Below are 6,000 nucleotides of genomic sequence, written 5' to 3'. Positions count from 1 at the left end.
CTTGAATTATTCCGAAATTAATACTTATCTTTAAAATGCCAAAGAAACTCCTGGATGAATTAGATTCAAAGGACTGTTATTAAACGAACAAACCTCTCTAAGAAACAGCAGACACAGGTTCCTTGATTGAAGTAATTTGATGCATTTATTTCTAATCATAGCGTCTCATTAGGAAATGGATGACCACGAAAGGTCGTCTCAGTTTATGGAAGTAAAGATTAGCCAGGCAGAGCATGAAATAGTGATTGCTCTGCATCATCTTATAGCACACGAAAAAATTTATGTTCAGATATCTTCCACAGTTGACTTGCTGTTTTATGATGCAAGGAAAAGGGAAGAGTAAAAGGGAAGAAGATCTAGGTGGAGGGTGGTGAGGGAAGTATGACCTTCAAGGAGGCTTTAATGTGGTGACATTCCGTGCCTTGCCAACCAGCTCTTAAAACCACATTACTTCTTGTCCAACCTGGCAGTGACAGAGGCAGCTTCACAACTACACCTCAGGCTCTCAAGATGTCGTCGGTGAATTTTCAGCAATCTAGATAACACAGCCTCCATTCCGGGGTCTTACCCCCGCCCCCATGCCGCTGTTTCCACTTTATTCTGATTTCCACCCTAGTCAACTGTGGCATTTTTGAAGCAGTTTACAGATTAGAGCTGAACGCGGGAAGAAAATAACTGACATCTGTCGGGTTCGATGACTCGAGGAGACGTGCGTAAGGTGACCGAAATGGGGAAATCTACAGGAACGTTCTGGCTATCAAAGCAGGCGGACAGGCCCAGAAGTGGGCGCACGTGACAGTAGCAGCACCTCAAAAGTGACATCACCCATGGGGGCGGAGCCGACTATCTAGGGCCTTGTCTGCTATTGAGCTTCCCCCCTTTTCCCTACTAAATGCCATCGACCCCACCAGTAAAAGCCCCCTGAGGGAACAAGAAATGCTCAGACCGTAGAGAGCGGAAGAGCCAGGGCGCAACCTCTCCGCGCAGAGAAGGGTTCCGTCTTGGTTCTCTCTTCTAGTGACACCCCACCCCCAAACTGTAGAGGGGGCGGGGGCGCGCGCGCTCCACCACGCACGCGCCCCCACGCACGCGCTCTCCCTCCGCGCTCGCGCCCCTCCCCAATCGGGCCCGGAGGGGGCGGGGCTGCGGGCGGCCTCCGAGGGTGCGACGCCCCCGGCGCGGCGGCGGCGCTAGCGAGCGGCTGGTCGAGCGCGGGTTGCTGGGCGCACTAGTCCGGCGGGGCCCGCTGATACAGCTGCCTCACGCGAGCCGCCTACCCGGCGGGGGAAGCTCCGAGCTCTCCGAGCGCCGCGCCCCGGGCCGCCAGCGCTGCCCTCTCGCCCCCGCCCTCTGCGCCTCCTCGGGCGGCCCCGCCCCCGTTCCCATCCCCCTCGCGCTCACCTCCCGGGTGTGCAGCGCGCGAGGCGGAGCGAGGCTCCCGCCGCCGCCGCGCTGAGGGGCGAGAACCTGCACCCGCGCCGCCGCTGACAGGCGGACCGCCGCGGGCTGCACTCGCGGGCCGCGAGGCCCCGCCGCGCCTTTCCGAGGCGCAGACCCATCGCGGGTGTCGGAGCGCAGCGAGGTGCTCTGGGAATCGCGGGCGGCGCGGTCCTTCTAGGAGACCCGGGGACTAGGGCTTGACCCCGAGGTGCAGCGAGCCCCTCAGAGCGGCAGGTAAGAAACCCGGGGGAGCGGGGAAGGAAAGGTCGCTTAAGTGACAGGGGCGTTTTGCCTCCAACGCCTCTATTCCAGGGAAAGGGGCGGGGGCGAGCGGGGCGACAGCGGAATGAACAGCGAAGTGCCTTCGGTGTCCGAGGCGTGCGGAAGATTGGCTCCAAATGTGGCACTCAAGGTGGTTTCAGACGGGTCCAGGGTTGGTCGCTTCGGTGTCACCGGAGGTGTCATGGGATTTGGTACAGAAAGTCTCCGGATGATGGGAACCCAGGATGAGATGCGAGGCAGATTGCTAAACGTGGCAGGGAATGTGGTGCAGAACGAGTTGCAAAATGTGCCCCCAGAATGCAGCATAAAAGTAGTTGTGAATTGTGCCAGGTAAGGCACAGGGTGGGTTGGCCTGTGTGGCGTTGAAATTCATGGTAGAAGTGTTATTAGTAATATTAATAATTCCCCCGGAAAGGAGGCGTTGTATAAGAAAGGATTAATAAGGCTCATTGCTAGATATTTTATCACAGGAAATAAAAAAGAGCTACGATATGCAATTTTTTGAGATAGAGATAGTACTCACGTAAGGGGGGGGGGAAGCAAATTGTGTCTGGTTGTGACAAGGAAAAGAAAAAACAGGGCTAAAATAATTCCAGGTTTTGACATCAGCATGTGGAGCACTGATACAATTGTATCCTGTCTTCTATCTCAGGTGTGGAATGTTTAAAATGTTTTCCCCAAAACAGTGATAATTAACTGGAAGAAGATTTGGTGTTTTGGGTGTCTGTTTCAGTCTCCTCTCCTGGAAAAGAAAAAAAAACAAACACCCCCCCCCCCCCACACACACACGTCTTGACCATAATTCTGAGTTGAAGATCACTAGGCAAAGGGAAATTTTCATATGTGCCTTTTTCTTCATTTTTACACAGGTGAAAAATATCTGGAATGAGGAAAACAAAACAATATGGTGAACAAAAGGGATAAATTTTCAGGCATTTTGAGGGGTTGGAGCCAAAAGCTATTGCAATGGTTAATTACAGTGGACGACAGTAGTGATCTATTCCTGCATGTTGTTGGTGTTGGGGTGGTAAAATAGATTAAATTGTATGCTGTAAGAATGGCATAAAAAGCAACAACATGGATACTGTCAGTGGAGTGCTTCTTGCAGCATTTCCCAGGTAGATCATTTTAATAATGTGTACATAAAAAATAAAATATTAAATTTCTATCTCTATATTTATATCTATATCTATGTCTCTCTCTATAATATATATATATGTATATATATATATATATTACCCACATGCTGCAAAACATTGTGACTTCTATTTAGGAAGAACATTTGTGTTTTGAAAGGATTGTCAGATCATAGCTGGAATTTCAGAAGTAACAAAAGATATGAGCTATTTAATATAACTTACAAATATCTGGATATGTTCATTAGGATATAGGTATATATTATTGATAGATTTTAGTGTTTTATGTTGTACTTCTTGTAGCTAAATGTACTTCTTGTAGCTAAATTGAATTACTTGCCTGAATGTTGATCTCATATTAAGAACAGTAAGTAATTTCCCAGATAATCTGAACATTTATAGTGATTCTCTTCTTCATGGATCCAGATTCAGCCATTGAGGAATCATTTGCTTCAAAGACAAAACTGAATTTTCCCTGGGGATGAATTTGGGGTATTGGTCTTTCCTGTATCCCTCACTTAGTGGCTATGTTGGGGCTAAAGCAAGAAGGAGAGGGCCAGAGGAGAATAAAGAGCAGTTCTGTTGGGTCTTCCTGTTTTGTTCTGACTGTAAGCTATATGTACTGCTACCCCCTACTGTCTGTAGGAAGAGGTGTTGCAGAATCTCATTCTTTTCTTGTTATCACTGCCCCCTTGTGTAAGGGAAGAAATTAATAGTTGCACTTTTGGAAACTGCTCTGCTCAGATTGTTCTTGATTGAGTGCTTATGGAGATTTATTAATCACCCATCTATTCTCTTCAGAGTTGCAAGGCTTTAAACTTACTGTTAATTAGCCTCTGAATTTAATGTCTATTTTTCATTGTATGTAATTTTATTCAGTAATTCATTTTCTAAAGATATTTTCAATATGTTTGGGAAGAAGGTTCAGTACTGTTGCTGGTAGTAGTGCTAGTAGTAATACTTCATTCACCCTTATATAGCACCTGTTAGGTGGCAGTCCTGTTATAATGTTTTAATCAGTTTCAGCACCCAGTGAGGTATGTACTGTTATTTCCATTTTATGGTTGAGAAACTGAAACAAAGAGGTGTTAAATAACTTGCTCAAGATTATTTAATTAGCAAGTGGAAGAGAGCTGAGTTTCAATTCAGGAACTGTGGTTTTAGACTCTTTAAATTCTGTGCTCTTCACTAGTACGTATACTTTTTTTTTTTTTAAACTGATTTTAGAGAGAGAGAAACAGGGACATAGATCTGTTCCTGTATGTGCCCTGACCAGGGATCAAACCAGCAACCTCTGTACTTTGGGACAATGCTCTAACCAACCAAGCTATCTAGCAAGGCGTCTTCACCAGTATACTTGATTGCCCTCACAATCAAGTTAGTATTGACACACATCATTAAAATGCAGGTGCCTATCATAAAATAAATATTATATGTGTGAATAAACCCAAGTATGTAGTAACACATGTAAATGTTAAGCCTGCAACTACATAAAAAAATACAGTATGAGCATTTCTCTTTAGGAATTTATATTTGTAATTTTTGTCTGGGATTATGAGTAGAGATGTATCAGTCCATTTTATGTTGTTAAGGAAAGATTTGTGATGGAGGTTGGCTTTGCAGGAAAACTTCAGAGGTAGAAAGTTACCTTTAAGTAGTTTGACGTGTGTGTGTGTGTGTGTGTGTGTGTGTGTGTTATATCTCTGTGTATGTATTATCACCAGTAAACCTTTATTGCTAATTTTTTCTAGGAAAATTAAGGAGAAATTATCAATTTTTTCTATTCACATTTTTATCACCTCTATTTTATTTTTAAAAGTAATTAACAAAAATGGATTGGATGCATATGTATATTTTATCTCTTCCATCAACACTTGTTTGCTCAAATTTTCTCACACTTAAACATTGTTTTATAGATATTAGCTACATATGAGATAATGTTTTTAAATGTGTAAAGTATAAAGAATAACAGTGTAGCCACCACTCACATATCTTCCGGCCAGTTTAAGAAATGGAATTTCACCTCCTACACTTGTAAGAATTATTTTCTTCTCTTAGCCAAACTTCTGCCATTCTGTGAATCATATACCCCATGTAAGCAAACACTCCTTTTACTTTTATATACATTTGTTGATAAGAGAAGTCAATATAATCTGTGGATTATGGCTATGATATTCAGAATGTATATTTATATATAGTACTTTATATTTGATAAACTGTCATAGACTCAGATCATGCTCTATTTTTATTGGTTGGTAGTTCATTTTAGCATACTTCACATATAAAACTTGATTTGTTGTTTGCATCTTTATCGTAAAGTTTTACTAATATTGATAAACATTATATTATTTCCATTTTCTGTCATTGATCTTTGTCCTTAGCTAGCTCTCTAGCTTCCCCCCCAAATGTCTTTGTTCTTTGGGTATACATATTTTCTGAGTTGACTGTGTGCCTTATTTTGAATGAACAAGGAAGTAGCCCTAGAAAGGAATATACTAAACCAGTAGTTCCAACAGGGGAATGTTAGGGTAGTTGCTATTGATTGGGTATAGGGTAGAACAAGTGTGCATGAAAGAAATGTGTCAACATTCTCTCCTTATAGTAAAAATGTAATCAGAAAAAAATTCATCAGATTTCTTCCGTTTACAATAGAATTAAAACTGAATCTTTGGAACATACTGATTGGGCACACTAGTTGAATTATATTGGGTTTCATTTACACAGAATCACCAATGTTAGCTGTATTATTTTTACTGATACTACTCCGATTTTATTTCAAAGGGCTAAAATAAACTATTGAAGAATACTGTTTTCTAGCACTAATCTGGGCAAGGTATAACATGTTACAAAATAGTTTGGAAGCTAATTTCATTATTTGGACTTTTTTTTTTCTCTGAATGAATCGAAATGTGTAGTGCCTGTAGTCATCAAATTCTGTTGTTAAATATACTGTATAAATAGGTTAATCTTTGTTATACTACCATGAAAACTATCACTTGATTTATTTCAGTAGCATTTTTTGTAGTAACTTGTTAAGGAGATGTGTATATAGTGATGGAGAAAAATAGGTTAAAAGAAAGAGCTTAAAGACTTACAGCTATATTTTCCCATCCAGTGGTTCTTTTTTCTTTTTTAGAGGATA

The 6,000-nt window shown here is 42.2% G+C and overlaps 1 protein-coding gene across 6 annotated transcripts in view; it reads left to right on the top strand.

Moving 5' to 3' along the window:
* Positions 1-1,168: 1,168 nt before the first annotated feature.
* Positions 1,169-6,000, top strand: part of TANC2 (tetratricopeptide repeat, ankyrin repeat and coiled-coil containing 2) — a 398,932-nt gene continuing 394,100 nt past the window's right edge. For all 6 annotated transcript variants that reach the window (XM_066262672.1, XM_066262671.1, XM_066262670.1 and 3 more), the window contains exon 1: positions 1,169-1,674. The gene's annotated coding sequence lies outside the window, so the exon portion shown is untranslated. The remainder of the gene's footprint in view (positions 1,675-6,000) is intronic.

Source organism: Saccopteryx bilineata, chromosome 2 (assembly GCF_036850765.1).
Source record: "Saccopteryx bilineata isolate mSacBil1 chromosome 2, mSacBil1_pri_phased_curated, whole genome shotgun sequence".
Lineage (NCBI taxonomy): Eukaryota > Metazoa > Chordata > Mammalia > Chiroptera > Emballonuridae > Saccopteryx > Saccopteryx bilineata.
The sequence above is the reverse complement of the archived record's forward strand: the minus strand, read 5'-3'. Positions and strand labels throughout refer to the sequence as shown.